The following is a 21,403-nucleotide window of genomic DNA, read 5'->3' as shown; positions in this document are numbered from 1 at the left end:
AAGTTATTGAGGGATAATTTCATGTCCCAACAACCCCCTGCCTGGTCTATTCCAAACTATACAAAATTAGAGTATTCTTGAAGGGGAAATGAAGACTTTGAAATTCTCTGAGGAATATACTGGTACATTTTGTTTAAGCAGCAGCTACATTAGTTGATAATTGTTGCTATATTGTGTACGTTTTCCTTCCAATATTTTGTAACCTGTAATATCTCTCTCATTCTGATTATATTACCCTTTTAATAATAATAATCTAAAGATGACCAAAAAGAGGGTACCCTCTCCATGACTTAGGCAATATACCATATTTGAGAATTTTCTTCTTTAATGAATGGGCATAATTTACCAATTTATCAACACATGCAAGCTCATTCCATCGGCTCCACCAGTTTACCTTGGCTGGAAGTCTTCCTTCATTGTCAAGAGGCCCACAGACAGCAAGTTGAAACACGTCCATTTTCCCTGGCTAACAGGGCAAATACAAGCAAGTGGTTATAGATGTGAACTATTCTTTGTCTACCTATACTAATATCAAGGTTGTACTAACTTCAAATTCTTAGAGTTAATTTCACATATAATTATTTAACTTTCAATTTATTGAATCAAAGTAAAAAAACAAAAAAAAAAAAAAAAAAAAAAAATTACCCTAAAATAACTCAATTATGCCTATGTATTACTGTTGGAAATTTTATTTGGTCACCCATGTGGGTCAAATATAATCCATATCCAAATATATAAATATATACATGTAATATATTTATTATAGTATTAATAATAAATAAAGGAGAAAGGACACAACTATTGAAAAAGTCCATGAATAGTTGTGTCACTTCGGGAAGATAAAAGAAGTCCTAATATTAGGAACTTCTCACTTCTTAAAAAGCGTACTTCTGTTGAGATAGAAAAAGATACTTTCTCTCTTTCTTTGAACATGCTCTCTTCTTCTTTGTGGCGAAGAACTTCTGTGGAAGATTCCTAATTGTTCATTGGAGCATTCTTTGTTGCTTCCAAACGCACACGCAAGTATATCGGTCGTACAAGTAACATAGAATTGTTAAATCCAGATATCTTACCCACAAAAACTTAGATTTTATACTGCTTAACAAATTCAAACTTCGTATAACTATTCAAGAAAATGATAATCAAAGTGTTTTGTTGTGACTAAACTAAAACTAAAAGTAAACAATTGAGTATGGGTGTTTTTGTGAGTGAGACAATTGTGAAGATAACTGTAAGGTTTATCAAATGAGAGAAAGTTCTAGAGTCATGGCTTTCGACAATCCAGTTGATCTGTTGACAATTCTACCTATCTTATTTCCTGGGTTACTATTTGACGGGTTAATTGTAACTTTATGATATTCTCTCGAACTACTCATAAGCCTGTAAATGCTACTATAACACCTATATCCCTATGGTCGCCAAGGGTAACAAGAACGCATTTATTTTTCCGTATTCAACTAAGTAGGGCTAAAGGGTATATCTCTATCTGATGTGCCGGGAAATTATGGCACATCCAAGGCCTTTTTACGAGAAGTTTTACTTGTTTTTAAGCAAGTTAGTGGCAATTTAATGTATTTTTAGTGTTTTTCAGGTAATGAAACAATTTTGGATGAAAACAGTCAAAAGTGCAGAAGTTGGCCATAAACTCAATATACGGACCGTAATCTCAAATACGGGCCGTATTCCATGGGCGTATTTAAAGATAAGCAGAACAGAAAGGCATGCTGAGAAGATGGTGAATAAGAACAACTTTTACGGACCGTATTCCACTTTACGGTCCATATTTCAAAGAGTATTTAATCATTGAGAAAGTTGGCAGAAAGTTGAAGTTTTGCAAGTTGAAAGACGATCAGGCAGAAGACGGACCGTAAATCAAAATACGGTCCGTATTTCAGGAGGCTACAAGTGCTCATGTCTTGAAGGAAACCTTGGGCGTAAACTGGTTTACGGTCCGAATTGTGTGTTACGAACCGTATCTCGTATCTATGCGGACCAAAGTGTAAATCTGTAACTTTAACGTTTTCAGAACCTATAAATAGCCATTGTAGGGTTTTATTTATTATCAGTTATCATATTTTGACTTTTGGCTTAGAACATCAAATACTCTCTTGGTTTTGAAGATTCATTACATCAATTCAAGTATTATAAATTCCTCTTTTCTTCCAAAGTAAGCAATTATGAATTCTTCAATTTCGTATTTCTTGTTCTTTGTCATGAGTAGCTAAATTCCCTTACTAGGGTTGTAACCCCAATGATGGGTGATTTGTGATTGAGTTTGTGATTGATATATGCATAATGGATTGTTAGGGTTTATTTATTCTTCATTCTTCATTCATAATTAATGGTTGCAAACATTGATTAAAGCCATAAACCCTAATTAGTTTGGGAAAACAATTAGGGTTGGTAAGAATAGATAACAAGAACTCAAAGCTTTAAACTTTGTTTAATAAATTCATTTAGGAATAAGAAGAATTTACTTGACATAATTAACCGTTCTTCATATCACTTTTTTATATTTGGGAAAATCATAGAAATAAATAATTTTATTTATTGGGAAATAGTAGAGATTCACATAGAGGTTAAGTGCATTCATATAGCAATCCATTAGACGTATAAAGAGTGGTTTGGATTTGAAAAGCTGAGTCAAAGGGCGGAGAGCTCCTTTCACAGATTGCTTGCTCTTGTCATTAGGTTCCTTCAAAGTCTCTGGAACATCAACAACCTTCTTGTCAGTAAGATTCTCATCAACAATTATTGGTGCTTCAGATTGCACCTCTTCCTCTTCATCTATCGGCTCTTTGGATTCGGAACAGTGTCACTCGGAAGTCCTCCCTTTTTAGGAAGGTGCTGCTCTCTAGAAATATCTCGCATCTGTGACCCGAGCTTCTGTATAGCTGCTGTATGGGAACTCACTGTCTCTGTCAACCCAGATAAAGTCCTCTTAGACTTAGATTGATTTGCCAGAATCTTCTCAAGCATTGCTTCAACCTTCGAACTACCTTGCTCTGTTGATTACTCTTTCGGTGGTATATAAGGATTTGAACTCTTGTTCCCACAATTGTTGCTGTTGTTGTAGTTCCCTTGGTTTTGCTGATTCTGATTCATGTTCACCTGGTTTACAAGGAATAGCAAACAAGGTGTGATGGAATAAGCAGAAGACTTCAATCAAAGCAAACACCATTTAGTAATTTCAAAACCGCATTCCCCGGCAACGGCGCCAAAATTTGATACGCTCAAATTACACCTATTAATGGTATAACGCGAACGTTGTCAAATATAGTAAGCCAACGAGGTTGGGGTTGAATCCCACAGGGAATATGGTGTGAAAATGTTACTAAAGTCGTAGGATGCTTAATTTAGGTCTAATGTTTTAATCCGATGATTTTGGTAAAAGTTGGTTGTTTAGGACTAATGGCTAACTAATTGCTTTGAATGTGTAATTTAGGATAAAAGAAACCAAGGTTCCTTTAGATGAGGTGTATGATCATGGGTATTGATCTTGATATACTTCTAATGGATTGCTATATGAATGCACTTAACCTCTATGTGAATCTCTACTATTTCCCAATAAATAAAGATTATTTCTTTCTATGATTTTCCCAAATATAAGAAAGTGATATGAAGAACGGTTAACTATGCCAAGTAAATTCTTCTTATTCCTAAGTGAATTTATTAAATAAAGTTTAAAGCTTTGAGTTCTTGTTATCTATTCTTACCAATTCTAATTGTTTTCCCAAACTAATTAGGGTTTATGGCTTTAATAAATGTTTACAACCATTAATTATGAATGAAGAATGAAGAATAAATAAACCCTAACAATCCATTATTCATATATCAATCACAAACCCAATCACAAAACACCCATCATTGGGTTCACAACCCTAGTAAGGGAATTTAGCTACTCATGACAAAGAACAAGAAATAAGAAATTGAAGAATTCATAATTGGTGACTTTGGAAGAAAAGAGGAATTTATAATACTTGAATTGATGTAATGAATCCTCAAAACCAAGAGAGTATTTGATGTTCTAAGCCAAAAGTCAAAATATGATAACTGATAACAAATAAAACCCTACAATGACTATTTATAGGTTCTGAAAATGTTAAAGTTACAGATTTACACTATGGTCCCCGTCGATACGAAATACGGACCGTAAACCAGTTTATGTCCAAGGTTTCCTTCAAGACATGAGCACTTGCAGCCTCCTGAAATACGGACAGTATTTTGATTTACGGTCCGTCTTCTGCCTGATCGTCTTTCAACTTGCAAAACTTCAACTTTCTGCCAACTTTCTCAATGATTAAATATGCTTTGAAATACGGACAGTAAAGTGGTATACGGTCCGTAAAAGTTGTTTGTATTCACCATCTTCTGAGCATGCCTTTCTATTATGCTTATCTTTAAATACGCCCATGGAATACGACCCGTATTTGAGATTACGGTCCGTATATTGAGTTTACGGCCAACATTTGCACTTTTGACTGTTTTCATCCAAAATTGTTCCATTACCTAAAAATACTAAAAACACATTAAATTGCCACTGACTTGTTTAAAAACAAGTAAAACTTTCTCGTAAAAATGCCTTAGATGTGCCATAATTTCCCGGCGCATCACTATCCTCAATAATGAAACGATAATATCGAGTAAACTCTATTTATTCTTATTACGTACGTGAATTCCCTCTCTCAAGTCCAATTCACGCACCACACATAGTGTCTAACTATTGGCCAAATAATCAAACAATTAGGCACAACAATAAATAAGCAACCCAAAATATGAAAATTTAATCGAGAAATTGTCGTCAAACCAACTATCACGCCTTTTGCCACAACCCCAGAATTAATAAGTTTAGCTATTCATGATTCTAGATGAACAACAAAAATTCATGAAGAAACTAGGATTAAAAAGATGAAAATAAAATAAAACTAGAGAGAGAAGGTAAAGCGGCAGCTTACAAGTCTTAGAATAATCCCAGCACCGTTGTTTACAACTAATAAAATGTCTATTTATAGTCTAGGTTAAAATCTAAAATAAGCTGACCTAATCCCGATTGAAACGGGAAAGCTGCGTGAAGCCTTGCTTTCTTTCCGCAATGCGGAAGGATCGCGTGACCGTCCATGCAATTTTTCTTCCACGATGCGGAAGGAAAGCCTGATGGTGAATTTGGTCAGAACTTGTTTTTCTCGCTTTCTTCATGCGATGCGGATAAAAAGCCTCATTGTGCATTTTATCAGAAACTTGTTTTTCTCCCTTTCTTCACGCGATGCGGATGAAAAGTGGACACTTCAGTTCGTTATTTCTTTTCTGCTGTTTTTGCTTCTCACGTCACCACGTTCAGATGCTAAAGCTTCCAAAAGTCCACCAAAACTGCTCAGTTCTCCTCCAAATGGTTGCGTTGCACCTATTCACGAAAACATAACGACATAAGGCTGGATAAAAATGACTTTATTCTCAAGTTGGAAAGTAAAGTACTAAGATTTAGAGGGAAAGCGACACGAAACTTAGATATTTGTGCCAAATATCATTCTTCTTCTCTGTAACTCAGGTTCGTCATAAACTGTGGATATGTCAATGTAGTTCGTGTTCTATAAATATGTGATTACATTGATGACTATTTAAACAAATATTGGAGAATCTTGGGGAGAATTGTGTGTTCTTAAATTATTGTATTTTCCAGAATTGGCATCAGAGCCTAAGGTTTTAATTTGTTTCTTAGTTTAATTGTTCCGGGAAAACAATATTATATAATAGAAATACTCCGTATCACTTATTGTTGCTTTGCGGCATATTGTCTGGAGTCAAAAAGGACTATTGTTTTACTTATGTGCTTATGTGTGTTATTTCACAAACAAAAGATTGATTTGTTATATCATTGTCCCCAGTTCAAAATTTGGAAAGAGTTTCTAAATGTGGAATAGTTTTTTTTTCTTTTGGGGTAAAGATGAATAGTAATTGAGAATTTAAATTCACCAATTTGTGTAATGGTTTGTAAAAATCAATAGCGAACCATTGAATGCAAAAGGTATTTATTTTTTTATTTTATTTTTTTAAAAGGGAAGAAGGTTTTAACCAAAACATGATAGGAGGACCATAGTGATTTGATCAGAAAGTTCCTTGTGGTCTCCATTTTCTTGAATCAAACAAAAGGAAAAGAGAAGGGTTTTGAAGGATTCAATTATTGAATAGAATATGCAATTCTTTGACCAATACTATGTCTGTTGCGTTTTCTTGATCACGTGTAAACAAGGAATAGAAAAGTTAATACTTGCAATATTCTCATTGCTGAAAAAGGAGTAGAAAAGTTATACTCTCTGCTATATATTTTTTTTCCTGGTGCAAGTTTTTTTTTTTTTTTTTTTTTTTTTTTTTTTTGTGTCCTCCTTGGAAAGAGATAGTAATTTCTTCGTGTCAAATTTGTGGTCACTCAGTGAAAATAGCAGAGAATTTTCTTTGTCAAATATAGTCCATGTGATGTAGAGGCTTATCTCTTCTTGCTTTTGATCCAATAGCACTTCTTTGAAGAGTAGTAAAAAATGCATCAGTAGCTATGAAGCATTGGATTAACTGTTGAAATAAAATGAGTGGTTGGATCTTATTTATTCAAAATTCCACACTGTGAAGAAAGTACTACGGTGGTTTAGGATCCATTTGAGATACTTTATGTTTTGGTCAAGCTATTTTTTTGGTTGATGTAGTATCCACCTTATAATGCGAAAGCGGATTATAGAAGCCATAATGATGACATTAGCGAATGATCAGTATAATTTAGCAGTGCATTGAGAAGCAGTTCATGATACCGGGTGTGTTACTAATATTGAGAGTTGAACCACATGATATATAAAACTGTTATAGTAAAAAATTACACACTACTAAAAAAACAGGGTTTTTTGACCAAATAATTTCGACCTCACTTTTTGGTCGAAAAAAAATCGACCACATGAGGTCGAAATTTTCAGATTTTTTTTTTTTTTTTTTTTTTGATTTCGACCTCATGTGGTCGATATTTAAACAGAAAATAAAATTTCGACCGCATGAGGTTGAAACTTATTTTTGTACAAATAATAAATGAAAAAAACATTTTAAAAAATTTAATTATATAAATAAAACAATTAATAAAAAAAAAGCATATTTCGACTGCATGCGGTCGAAAATTAAGTCAAATTTGGTCAAATCTGACTTAATTATTTCGACCGCACGCGATCAAAATAATAAATTTGAAAAATTTGATGTACTCCCCCAACATCAATCGTGCAATTCTCACCAAAAATACCAAAACCTAATTTTATCCCAAACTCCCACCCCCACCACACCCCTACCCCGCCGCCGACGCCCCATCCCCACCACACCCCTCCCCGCCGCCGACGCCCCATCCCCACCACTGCCTGTCCTCCGTTGCCGCCCTTGCTGTCCGCCAGGTACCTTCTTTAATTGTTTATTTTTTGCATCTTTTATGATATGTGTGGTAGTTCTAATTTCTTGGTCCTTCAACCTTTTTAGAGGGGGGAACCACATAAGCAAGTTGACTAGTGATGTAGCTGGGGAGCTTAGTGATACATCTGTAAGTTGTGAGGAAACTAGATCCAATTCTCAGGCTATTGCATTTTCTCCATTGGAGCAGCAAGTGCTGAAGAAGGTTGTTATCTTTTCCTTCTACCCATTATTAGTTTACCTTCTGTTGATCCACTAAAATTTGCCTCAGAAATGCTATTACTGAAAACATGGTGAGTTATGGAATCTAAAGCTCTTGATGATATTTTTTTAGAACCTTTTTCTCTGTTCCTTTATTTTCCTCATTTCCTGTATGTTGGCCTATAGATTGAACAAAAAGGAAAAGTTAAGGAAGTCTGTGTAAGCTAAGTATCCTGTTCATCTTTATATTTTTGCAACGAATTATATATCCTGGAAATATTGGAAAATGGCCATGTAATGCATGCCTCTTGGAGTCTTGGTCCTCTTTTTGGGTACAATTTAAACCTTCTCATTTACAAGTTTAAAGAAAAAAATTCTTTTCTGTACCATGATAGTGTACGTTATTTTCAACTTCAGCAAGGTGAATAAATTGGAAGAGGTGGAATTGCAAGTGTATGCAAGTGGTTTGATTTCATGTTTATTTATTCTCCCTACAAGATCAACGTTCGATACCAAACAAGTTGGGGTCGATATTAATCTTCACTAATCATGTTCAATTTTGAATTTACAGATCTCATCTTAAATATCATCACTAGTATGAAAGAAATAAGTAGTAAGTTAACACTGATTATGTTGTTTAATTGGACAGCTACGGGCAAAATAACCATGAGAATTAATTTGTGGTCTTTATCAGTGTTCTGCAAAGCAGTATGTGGTGTACTTTCATATGGCTGTTGGTGGTGTTTTTAAGGATAATGCTTCAAGCATTGAGTTTAGAGTTGAGTCTTGCTTTGACATTGTTTTTAGTATGTTTCTGTGGGTTTCTGCAATATAATTATCCCTCCACTAATGTCTTGCATTTTCAAGTAGTTTATTAATCTCTTTTTTTTTGGTATAGAAATCTATGTGGGTCAGTTTGCTTGTGATTTGAAACTTGATGGATATTAGATCTCTACTACTCTTTTTTAACCGACATTATGGTGTCTGAAAGAATTAATATTTCCTCCACTAAGCAAGCATAGAAATGCTTATGGTTAGTATTGAATATATCTTAGTCGTGTTAATACGTTTACTTTAGGTCCTACTCTTTCTAAGAGTCTTTTAGTCCTATTAGAGATACTTATGCCAGTAGGAAATGAAGAGAACTTCTAGTACATTTCATTTTTATTGTTATTATGTATAATGTTGACTTGAGATGAATTTAAATGAGGAATATGGTTAATGAGGATTCAAATAGTTGTCTCCAACTTGTCTGAGACTGAGGCATAATAGTTGTTGCTTGTTTGCTTACTGATAAGCAGTTCTAGGATTGCTTTCACTATGCTTTTTGGTGTTTAAATTTTTTGGTTGGTGATGTAATATAGTTGACTCGCAGATGCAGCAGAGCTATGCTACCTCCAAGCAAGTAAAGTCCACAACTTGAACCTTTTGAGTTAATACTCATCAAGTGTACTAGCTATGCGCTTCCTAGATTTTTGTCAAACTACCATGACGTTTGTGCCTATTCTCCAGTTACAATGTAAGGTGAAGAGGTGGTTCAGATTATTGAACTGGATTTAGTCTATCTCATTTTTGTTGGATGGAAAAGAAAAACTGAAAAGGAATGACGAAATTAATGGAAGTTATTGCTTACAAATTTATTGAAGTCTAGTTATCCACGTTTAAATATGAGCTTGCAAAATTGTGGGTCCTGATCAATGTCTTCTCTTTCTACTTTTATCAGTGTAGTTTTTCCTTTTCTCTCATTCTCTCCCTCTTTTTCAATTTTAGTTACTCTTTTCTCGGAAGGTGTAACTATGAAAGCTTGTGGTTAACTATTAAAAGACAAAAGGTTAGGGACCTTATGGCTATTCTTGTGTTGAAAATTGTTTGTTGTGATCCTCCTATGTTGGTAGATTTGGTGCTTGTTTGTTGGAAGGGTAGGAACTTTCAACTCCAGTGTCCTTATAGCTAGCGGATCAATTTGTTAGATTTGCTTTAGATTGAATTCGTTAGTAGTTTAACGAATTTCCGGCTCCTAGAGACACCAGTGGCTAAGTATAAAGTAGGAAATCCATAAAGCATTGGGCTTAAGGTATTCATATCAGAATGTTTTTTAGTAAAACATCTTTTTTCTTGTTTGTAATACAAATATAGGTCTCTCATTGTGTCTTGGGTTTTTTGTTTATTGATGTTGTATGTTTGTTTTTGCAGCCCCAGGTGATTACAGTGGTTCTGAAAGTTCACATGCATTGTGAGGCTTGTGCTCACGAAATCAAGAGGCGTATACAAAGAATGAAAGGCAAGATTATTAATTTTGCTATTATTTTCTTCACTCTTTTTCTTTTATTTAATTAATTTGGGAGTAGTAGGAGTACTATTTTGATTCATTATGCTGATTTTCTGATTATGCTTTTGTTACACTTTTCAGCTGTATTTGTTAATTAAAGGACGTTTCTTTTCTCTTTTTCGGATCTCTACAATAACATTGGATACTTAAGGATCTCTATATTCTATATATGTACCTTTCTCAATCCGTACATTCTTTTATTAGTTAGTAGGAATAGAATATTCAATTCTTAAAGATTCTCTTAAAATTCTTCAGTTTTGAGTTTAATTCAAGCACATGTCCTCCACTACTAATGAATCTTTGGAATCATTAGTAATAGTATTGACTGTTGGGTATCATCAAAAGTTGCATATATGACTTAGGAAATTGATACCATACATAATTAATTAATTAATTTTCATGGAAGAACCAGCAGGGGCACCAGCTAAAGAAGAAGCAGCAGCAACACAAGCTAAAGAAGAAACTGTTCAAAACAAGTTTAGGTATTTTATGAATTGTGCTGATAACATGTTTTGCATTTCGATAAATTGATCTAACTTTACAATGCAGGATGTGTTTGCACCCTGTTTGAAAAGATCAATATGAAAATATTGCTATGTCACAAGAAGACGTAGTTCATGCTCTTGTTGATGAGGATAATGGGGAGGAATCGGATCATGTCTGTAACACCCAACGTTGACTTTTGGATTGTAATATTGCTATGTTTTCTTGGATATGTATTTTTTTTTTATGATAGTTTTAATTCGAATTAGATGTACTTTTGAAGGTGAATTTGATTGTAGGAAGTAGTTTATGGATGTTTTAACTTTACGATGTTTAAGTGTTTGAATATAGAAAGTAGTTTATAGTTGTTTAACTTTACGATGTTCAAGTGTTTGAATGTAGTTTTAAGGATATTTAGAAGTACTTTAAATTGAAACTTGAGGTTGAATTTGATTTTAGAATGTGAAGTTTATGATTGTAGAAGTACTTTGATGAATTGGACGTGTTGATGAATTGCATTGTTGATTTGGTTGATGAGTGTGATTGGCAGGTGGGCTGCTGTAAAAGCAGCTGAATGTTGGAATTTTTTTTCCAGATTTTCGACCTCATGAGGTCAAAAATTCACCCAAATATTGATAATTTTCGACCTTATAAGGTCGAAATTGTACTCAAAAATTAAAATTTCGACCGCACGAGGTCGAAAATCTGGGCAACATTTTGAATTTCGACCTCATGAGGTCGAAATCTGGCAACAATATTGCTAAATTTCGACCTCATGCGATCGAAATTCTGAAAATATTTTTTTATTATTTTCAGAATATTTGTATAAAAATAATATTTTCGACCGCATGCGGTCGAAATTTTTTATTAATATTTAAATAAAAATAACTTTTTCGACCTCACGTGGTCGAAAAATATATTTTCGTAATTTAGGTAGAAAACTTATTTCGACCGCGTGAGGTCGAAAAAAAATTCACCCTACCTGTTAGCGATCATGCCTTGTGGTGGAAATTTTGGTCGAAAATTGGCCTTTTTCGACCGCGTGTGGTCGAAAATTTTGGTCGAATTTCACTGTTTTTTTAGTAGTGACAATAGCCATTTAATATGCGCAAGAGTGCATATATGAATATTAACATATATACATGTGTGTATATATTGTTGTGGTTGGTTCCTATTTTTCTTTCTATATGTGTTGTATAAAGAAAAGTCATGGTGTGTTAAATTCATGTAATTGTAATTGTGACATTATATTCTTCTAAGTACATGTATTTGCATGAATTAAATATTGGATGTTCTGTGTCACAATTCATGTCGAAATTTTTTGTATTTGTTATAGAATTTCTACTTAATTGATCTTGAATTTCAATAATTTAAGACAAGCGTTCCTTAAATAATTGATTACATTAGATTCATTGAACATTAGAATTTAGATGATGATTGGGAACATAGTGAACTTTCGACTCCAAGTCTAATGCGAGATAAATTTTAATATAGTTAATTATTTTAAGGATTTGTATGTATATGAATTAGGCTCTAAAATGTACATATATGTCTTAAATAGTTTATACGTTGTTATCAATAAGTCAACTGCTACGAGTATATTAGTCTCCGAGCTTAAAATAAGTGAAAAGTTCAACGGTGATGTAATATCCAGTATGTCTTAGAAGTGCAAAAGGCTCTTAAGGCTTTAGATGTATTTATGATGCCTCGTAACATTATCTTGTTTGTATTTTGTCACATATGGTGTTGTTCATTCCTATGATGGCTTTGGTATCCTGGATATTATTTATAATTCCAGTAAGAATATTTATTTGTGCTTATTTGCGTCAAGCGCTGATGCAAATATACGGCATGCTAGACTTGACCTTAGTGGTTAACAACAAAAGAATTGCTTAGCCAAACGAGGTTTACTTGGTGCTATAGATAAAATAGATGTGTCTACTTATTAATATTGTCTAAGCTAAAAGGTTAAATAGAAAACCATTTGGAAAAGTTAATGCACCAATGCTCCATTGCAATTTATTCCATCCGACATCTATGATTCAAACAAATGAAATTGCGTTTAAGTTATGTAATGTTGTTCCATATGTGTAGTGGAAAACAATATCTTATTTGAGTTTTTGTGAACTCTTTGATTTGTGATGCTTTTATTCATAATCCATTTTGCTCACATGGAATTAGTTCCAAGGGAAAGGAAGCTTATCTTTCTATCATAGTCCAAGGTTTAAGTTGTTCATATGTGAACAATGGTGGCATCATAATTCATAACTAAATTTGAATCACGTGATATTGCATTCTTAGAGAATGTGTTTTACTAAGCAAGGTGGGATAGGTCGTGACTTGTTTCTTTATGAAACTACTGACCGAATTGCTTGCGTTGTATATACTCGAACGAATTTGGGTGGAGTCAGTTGGTGATTATGGATATGTTCCTATCACACCAAGATATCATGAAAAGAGGATTCATTTAATATTGTTGGTCCTAGTGGGAGTAACTAATTAATTGATAATAGTTTGTCCATCTCAACCTCGACACACGAGTCGTCCTTGTATTCTCTCTCATCGATTGAGATTGAAGGGAAAGCATATATAGTTACTCTGATTGATGAAAAGAACCGCGCGCACACACACACACATATGTAGGAGTTGATTGAGATTATGGATCTTAAAGCTATTGGGAACAAAGGGTTCTCAAACTCAAGCATAACGCTTGAAGCGTCATGTGTTCTCGATCCATAATTATTTCTATTTCTATTTTTAGAGGTGAAATTTCGAATGGGAGGATGTGTCCTCATACTCCACTAGACAATAATACTGGAATACAATTAAGATGGTACAAAGGTATTTTGAAGGCTCAATAAGTATTCCTTTATCTTGTCAAGGAATTGAGAAGAAGATTTAGATGAGAGAAAATCTAAATCTGAGTATGTTCTTCTTGCCATTGAGAATATAAAGTATATTGATATTAAGTGTCATTTTGTGTCAGAGACATAGTTGTACATAGATAAGTGTACAAGAAGTACATCTATAGGCATTGCTTAGTAGAAGACCTATTACAAAACCCATAGCATTGGTTACTTATGAAAGACACGATATTGTTGGGTTTACATAGTGATAATGTATTTATAAATCCTAATTTATGTGGATCATGTTCACATAAAAACTACATTTTGTGGTAAATGCTAGTTGATGCCTAAATTATTCATCATTGTTGTTTCATATACATAAGATGAGTTTTTATGTTTAGAACACAAATTCCAAATGTAAGTATGTCGGACAGACAAAAAGATTGGCCTATTCACATGGGCAATCGCCTCTATTGTCTGGTGACAGATAGAGATGAGACAATTATAAACCAATTATTGTCAGAAGTGATGATAAAGAGAGCTTGAAGTTTATAATAAGAATGTCGTTTGTTTTTTGTTTAATCATATATATGATTAAAATGTGATAGTCTGTCTTAATGCCAGATGTGAGTTCTGATGGATAAAATGTATGAGTAGATTTGTGAACTCAAATTTAGACATGAGTTGTTTGGAGTAGCATCTGCACAGTATTTTAATTTGTCAAAAGACATACGCTCCACGAATAAGGTGTAAATACTGCGGTATGTGATTCATACCACGTATGCATTAGTGACCTAAGGGCGATACAAGTTTAATCTCTACTTGTTATCATGTGAAGCATTGAAAATTGTGAGTAATTTTCTGCTTGTACCCTCATGACTTTGACCAATTTCTTGAGATTCAGTTTGATGTTTGCTATCTTAGGGTGTTCCCAAGAGATCATGGATGATTCGGTCCAGTAGAATATTTCTAGAAAAGCATATCAAATTGAGATTGAGAGATTCATGAGATGAGGAAGATCATAGAGTATTATCACATTAATTATGTTCATTGGTCGACCCTTTATGTTTGTCTTTGAGACAAGAACATAATGATGAACTCAAGTTGTGACAAAAGAGATGTTGAGATGTGAATGTGATAAATGATCTAGGGTATTGCATACAACAATCTACTCCAAGCTCCATTAAATAGATATTCCTAACAAATGTATAGCAATGAAGCTCTCGAAGTATGCACTGATCACACGATCTAGTCGTTATGTATGAAAGTTACAGAATAGGAATGAGAGTTGACCCACCATGTGTGAGTTGGAGATGTTGAAAATTGGATTTGGTCACCCATATGGGTCAACCCTAATCCATATCCAAATATATAAATATATACATGTAATATATTTATTATAGTATTAATAATAAATAAATAAATAAATAAAGGAAAAAGGACACAACTATTGGAAAAGTCCGTGAATAGTTGTGTCACTTCAGGAAGATAAAAGAAGTCCTAGTGTTAGAAACTTCTCCCTTCTCAAAAAGATACTTCTGTTGAGACACGGAAAAAGATACTCTCTCTTTAGTGTTAGAAACTTCTCACTTCTCAAAAATCTACTTCTGTTGAGACACAGAAAAAGATACTTTCTCTCTTTCTCTAGACAAACTCTATTCTTCATTGTGGCGAAGAACTTCTGCGGAAGATTCCTAATTGTTCGTTGGAGCATTCTTCTTCTCTGTAACTCAGGTACGTCATAGACTGTGGATATTTCAATGTAGTTCGTGTTCTATAAACATGTGATTACATTAATATTGGAGAATCTTGGGGAGCACTGTGTGTTCTTAGATTGTTGTATTTTCCTTCAATTACAAAAAATAATATGTTGACACCCAATTTTGTCCCTCCTTTATTTAATTTTATTCATTTGGGCTTCTAAATTTATTGACGAGCTAAATACTTTATTTTCATTATTTTATTTCTTATTGCTACTACTATTAATATCACTACTTTTATTTTCAACATTACGAGTATTACTATCACAAATTTTAAATGGTTCGTCATCGTTTCATTTTCGGATTTGGACTCGTTAAATTAATTACAAGACAACACTTTGTTAAATCCTTATTTTTTCTACATATTAATTATTAATTGTTTTACATAATATATATATTGTAATAGTTATTAAATTAGAAACCCAAAAATAATTAAATAAAGGAGGAAGGATCAACAATTTTCAACCAAATTAATGGCCCAAAACACAAATACAATATTATTCCCTACCCAAATAAACAACCCACATTTTTATACCCAACCCACATTTTCAGCCCACTATTCATTCAACATCAGCGGCCCATTACCTATTCCTACCCGATCCAGCCCAAAATTATCGGTCCAGCCCAATTTTCCCCCTAAAACCCAATCCCTTCAACCGGCCATCTCTTTCTCCTTTACCCTAATCTCCCTCTCTTCCTCATTCCCTTCTCCCTCCTCTTATCTCCTCACCGCCGCACCCCTTTCCCTTTCCTCTCTCCTCACGCTCCCTGCCACCTCCACTCACTGCTGTCCCCTCACGCTCCCTGCCACCTCCACTCACTGTTGTCCCCCACGCCTGTCCCCCACGCCTATCTCTCCCACGCTCTCTCCACTCGCTACACCCCGCTCCTCTTCCTCTTCCATTTAAAAACCTAATCACAATCCTATAAAAGAGGGGGGATGAGACACAAATTGGGGGGGACATGAGTATTTTCTAAAAAGCTTGAGTTTTCTTTCATTTTCAAAAAATCGGGTCTTGAACTTTTGTTTCAAATCAGAGAATACTCTCTGTTATGAAATTGGTGTCGAAAATCAAGTTTTTCACAATTCGATCAACTTTCGTCGTTGTTCGGCAAAAGAATTTTAACTACGGGAGGTACTTTAATTTTTTACTCAAGTTTCGAATCTGTCAATACGAGAGTAGATTCGACGCCGTCGACGACCAGTTCACTGCACCAACAAAAGGTAATATCTGAGACCATTGCATTTTTAGTTCCTGAAAATATATAATAGTGATGCGTATTTAACTTGTTGGAAGCCATGGATTAGAATCTTGTTTCATCAAGTTTAAATTTGTTTGGTTCTCTGTTTTGTTAGTCAGTTGCTTATGGCAAAATATTATGTCGAAGTTCGGTTCAGAGTTATTTTCATGTAACCATGATATTAAGATTTAATTAATAGTTTGTTTGTGTTTAGTTTATGACAGTTCGTACATGTTTGATTGTTATCTTGGTTTAAAATTAGCTAATTTGGTCATTTGTTTATGTAGGCAAGCCTATTTATGTTGTCTTGTTGTTAAGTAGTAGAGGTGCCAGCGTAGCTCACGTTTAGTTCAGTTATGTGTTTTCACTCGGCTTGTTTTTTTCTTTCTCTGCTCATTTGTTAGTTAATAATGGTTAGTATGATCTTTTGTTTGGTGGTTGATACATAGATCACTAATGTGCCAAGCTTGATCAGTTTCAATGCTTAAGGGTTGTTGAACACTGCCATTAGTTAAATGAACTGACAATCTGCCCATATCATGTATGAGTTTGGTTTTAATTTAATCTTGTCTTATTTGATTCTGTAGTCATTTAGCTTTATGTGTGCTTGGAGGATTAGTCATGTAGATTTAAAAAATCGTTTGTATATTCTGATTAAAGTATGAGTTAGCTTTAGGTTAGCAATCCTCCATTCTCTTCTGTCTTATTGCATTTTATATTCTTCTGTGTGTTTTAGTGTTTCATTCGTTCAACTTGGTTTTGCTACATCTCTTTTGTTTCCAGTCTTATTTAGTTGCCATGTTTTAGGATCATATTTATCTTCTTTTGGTTTAGTTATCGGTTTAGTATAGTTTAGTTGGTTATCACATGTAGTTCGTTAGCTTAGTTGTCATGTCGTCTAGTATGAATTGCCCATCTCTATGTTTAATTTGGTCTTGGCCATGATTATGATAATGCTTGTTTCCAGTTGTTGGTTCAGATTTCCCTGGATTAAGTTTGGTTCTCAATTAGTGGATGTTCCGTGTCTCAAATACCATGCCTAAATTGTTTGACTTCGTTTTGGCTAAACGCAACCTTACCTGGTTGATAATTAGTGCCTGTTGGTTTACTAGCACTCTTTAGTTAGTATTAGTCCTGATATCATCATAGATGCCTTGTCATATAATTGTTTCCCATATAGTATGTTACGCAGCTGTTTGGGAGTATATGCCCTGTTATTTTAGTAGTTATTGTCTCCCATTTATTTTCCAGACCCTTTTGGTTACCTTCAGTTACTCCTCTGCTTAATCCGGCTGTTGGGAACATGTTTTGATTGAAGTAGGTATTTTATGTCTGGCGAGAAACATGGTTTCGGCTGCTGTTTGACAGCAGCAGCCCTCTCGATGGGTCTGAAATCTGTTCTTCCTGGTTTCTTTATGTATAATGAGGTTTGCAATTCTGCTTTAAAGTTCTATTTGTCGTGTGCATGCTTTCGACTTGGTGACCCAGATACTTATAAGGGGTTTTTGAATATCATGAGAATTTTCGGCCCACTGTGCTAGTGTATTGTGTAGTTGCTGAGTGAGAACATCTATTCTTTTAATAGCATGTGCTGAATATATACTCAAAATGGAACAGAATATAGCAGTTAGGCATCAAATTGATTTTTCTCTTTCGTTGCAACATTCGGCCTGTTATTAATGTACTCTCTTTAATTTATATTATGCATGTTTAACCTTGTTTGTTGATTGCATAATAATCTTTTCTTTCTCTTTGATGCATGATCACCGCCTACGAGGCCAAAGGATTCAACATCCTCCGCATTCGGTGTTGGGCCAAAGCCCAACAAAATCTTCTCTCGAGTCAGCCTATCCACAGCAATCTGTTAAATTTCGCTGGGCCGAAGCCCAATAGCAACAGTAGCGGACAACGGCACTCCTAAATGGGCAGAGTCCATTTAAATCATCTTACTCCTCCATTTTATTTCTTTTGTACATTTAACTTGTATTGTAAGACTGACACTGTGTTTGTTAATTTAGACGCCTTAGTGAAATTAGTGGGGTTTAGTTTTAGTAATAGGTAGTTAATTTAAAAAGAAACTAACAATCAGTTCCATAGGTTTCATTTCCCTTTTATGTTAAAAATTATTTATAGTATCTATAGTATTTTTTTTTAAAAACAATTGATTTTCAAAACAGCATGACAATATATTATGGCTAAAGTAATCATAATTTATGCTTACCATCTTAGAAGTTTAAATCGTCACAAATTTTACACTAATGTTAGCTTATTTTGAGAAATGAAAAAGCAAGCTAATTCAACGGGTAACTCTTTCACTATAATTCCATCCAACACTTGAAATACATATTTGTTCAAAATAACCTTCGAACAATATACATTAAACTAATAGTGTTTCTATGAAACCTTTAAAACTTATTTAATATTAATCTTACAACAACTCTTTTTAATTTGTGAGTCGGCATAACTCACTTTTCTCCAAATACATATAAACATTACATGTTCCGCTTCTTTTAGTTTATTTTTTTAAAATTCTTTTATGCAACTACTATTTTCTACAAATTTTACTTTGAATAACATTAGCAATACTTACAAGACATTTTTTTAAATATTTCAATATTACGTCTATATTTTAGCCTTAATTAAATAACTAAGTTCGGTCGGTTAACCATTGTTAATGGATCTTAAAGGATGCCTAATACCTTCCCTTTAGACTAATTGAACCCTTACCTAGAATCTTAAGTTTCGCAGACCTTAAACAGAGTTAACTTTAAACATAACTTTAATAAACTTTAGGTGTCCTAATTCACCATAAATAATTAGGTGGTGACTCCTTAAAATAAACATAAACAGGAATCATCAATATGTTGTACTCTACTTTAACCCGGTTAAAATGGGATATGACATAATAAACACAGAAAAAAACTATATTATCCTAAAAAATGCAAGTAGGCTGCCACATGTTACTTGTATGTAGTCAACTTACCAATTTAGTTACGTCAATAACTCACTTAAACATAATATCTACGTGAAATCACTGAAAAATCATTTTTTGACCCAATCTAATGCCAATATCCCGCCCATAATGTTTTTTTATAAAGCAGGTTAGAAAATAATTTTTTAGAAGTGGTGTCATGTAGATATGGTACATCATGGCTGCCTTTTTTTTTTTGTTGGGGGGTGGGTAAGTTTCACATTTAGTGGGTCAGTAAAAAATAATTACATTTTCTAGCCAAATATACAAAAAATATACACTATTATGTATCAAAAATGTATATTTTATGTATATTATATATTAATATATGACTAATAAATATATATTTGCGGGCTATTTTGTTGGTGTGCGGGTTATTTATGTCCATTTCTCTTCTTCTCTTTTTAAGCATGGGCCAAAAATGGATATGTTTTTAAAGTTGTGGCATGTAGATATTATGTAACATGAGTTGCTAGCAGCCTACTTGTGCTTCTAGGAGGGTGTTGCGGTTAACTTAGCAAAATTCAGGGGAGCAAAATGAAATAAACACTTCTTATTATTATGGGATTTTAAGTATTATATTATTCAAGTCTTGTAACTAGTCTGCATTTGAAGTACAGTTACAGTTTTGCTTGTTTTCACCTCACTTACAAAGATTCATTACAAGAAAAACTGTGGAAGCCTTTTGACTCATCAAGCACTCCCTTCATTTGTGCTTTACTTCTTTATGTACTTTAAGCTCTTCATTTCGTACTATAAATAATAAAGTCCACATTTAATGATGCAGCAGCGTCTCTATAGCTGGTAAAATTAGCAGAAAGGACAACTATATAAAACAGACATGAAGAAACAAAAAGCCAAGTTAAAATTAAAAGCTCTGATTGCTCTTACCGACTGAGTATACATAAACTTTTCCTCGTTTTTCCTTCCCAGTGATTAAACAACTTAATTTCAATATGGATAATAGAACAAAGTTGCTTCAACAGCACGTCCCCTAAATTAGACCTAACACCTTCAAATACCCTGGTCAAATTGCATATTTGCATAATTCGATGCCCACGTTCCACCAGTAAAACTCATTGTTTCTTGAAGCTTTGCCAAGTGCTTCCTACGACTAAGACGGGAAGTCTGTTGAGCTAAACGGTCCAAAGATACTCTCAACATGATATGATATTCTCCGCTTTGGGCCAAGCCCGCACGGTTTTCTCCAAAAGGCCTCACATCATTAAGAGTATCCAACTCTTTATAAGTAGCTCCTTTTTCTTTTCAGCTACCAATGTGGTACTTTGTTCGCACACCTAACAATCTCCCCCTCGAACTAAGTTCCACATGGCTCATTATCATACCATGGGTCAAAGATTCAACATATCTGTGTGTCATCCACATTGTTAGAGTATTTACGATCACCCAAGCCCAAAGGCTGTGAATGCGTCTTCAAAGCTACGGGTAAAGGTCGTAAACCGGCCCATAGACGGGCAAAGGCACTAAACCGGGCCATACGCCACACTCCTCCATCTTCATACTCGTCCCGCCAAACCATTGGCTCTGATACCAGTTGTTGGGCCAAACGGTCCAAAGATACTCTCAACATGATGTGATATTGTAAGCTTTGGGCCAAGCCCGCAAGGTTTTCTCTAAAAGGCCTCATCAAAACTTTCAGGTTCTCCCCCATCAGTCAAGAGTACAAACTCATTGGGAGAATAACGAGATGAAAGTACTTTTCTCTAATAGATCTTCTGAGAGAACTCTCTCAAACATCAATAGCAACTGGTTGCTGGCCAACCACATCATCTTCCACTGGAGTATCAACAACATCATGCTGGTCATTCTGAACATGATCACTATCTTCATTATCAACTTGATCTTCATTATTTTGAAGATTTTCTTCAGGTGCAATAGTCACAGTAACTGGCTCAACATCAACTAAGCTCTTATTGCTATGAGAATCAACCTTCTCAGTTTTGTCAAAATCTTCAATTGTCTGGTCTTCAAAGAACACAACATCACGGCTTCTAACAAGTTTCTTCTCAATTGGATCATAGAAACGATAGTCAAATTCGTCTTGACCATAACCAAGAAGATACACTGCCTAGTTTTAACTTCCAGCTTTGACCTCTCATCCTCAGAAACATGCACAAAGGCC

The 21,403-nt window shown here is 34.3% G+C and overlaps 1 long non-coding RNA gene across 2 annotated transcripts; it reads left to right on the top strand.

Moving 5' to 3' along the window:
- Positions 1-6,882: 6,882 nt before the first annotated feature.
- Positions 6,883-10,966, top strand: LOC132605184 (uncharacterized). 2 transcript variants are annotated; one of them, XR_009569092.1, is made up of 4 exons: positions 6,883-7,415; positions 7,498-7,633; positions 9,823-10,440; positions 10,508-10,966. It is a non-coding gene; the product is annotated as an uncharacterized LOC132605184 (long non-coding RNA). The 2 variants fall into 2 exon arrangements; XR_009569093.1 differs by having other exon boundaries at positions 6,889-7,415; positions 9,823-10,966.
- The last annotated feature ends 10,437 nt before the right edge of the window (positions 10,967-21,403 follow it).

The sequence above is a fragment of the Lycium barbarum genome, chromosome 8, assembly GCF_019175385.1.
Source record: "Lycium barbarum isolate Lr01 chromosome 8, ASM1917538v2, whole genome shotgun sequence".
NCBI lineage: Eukaryota > Viridiplantae > Streptophyta > Magnoliopsida > Solanales > Solanaceae > Lycium > Lycium barbarum.
This window is presented reverse-complemented; position numbering and strand designations above follow the sequence as displayed.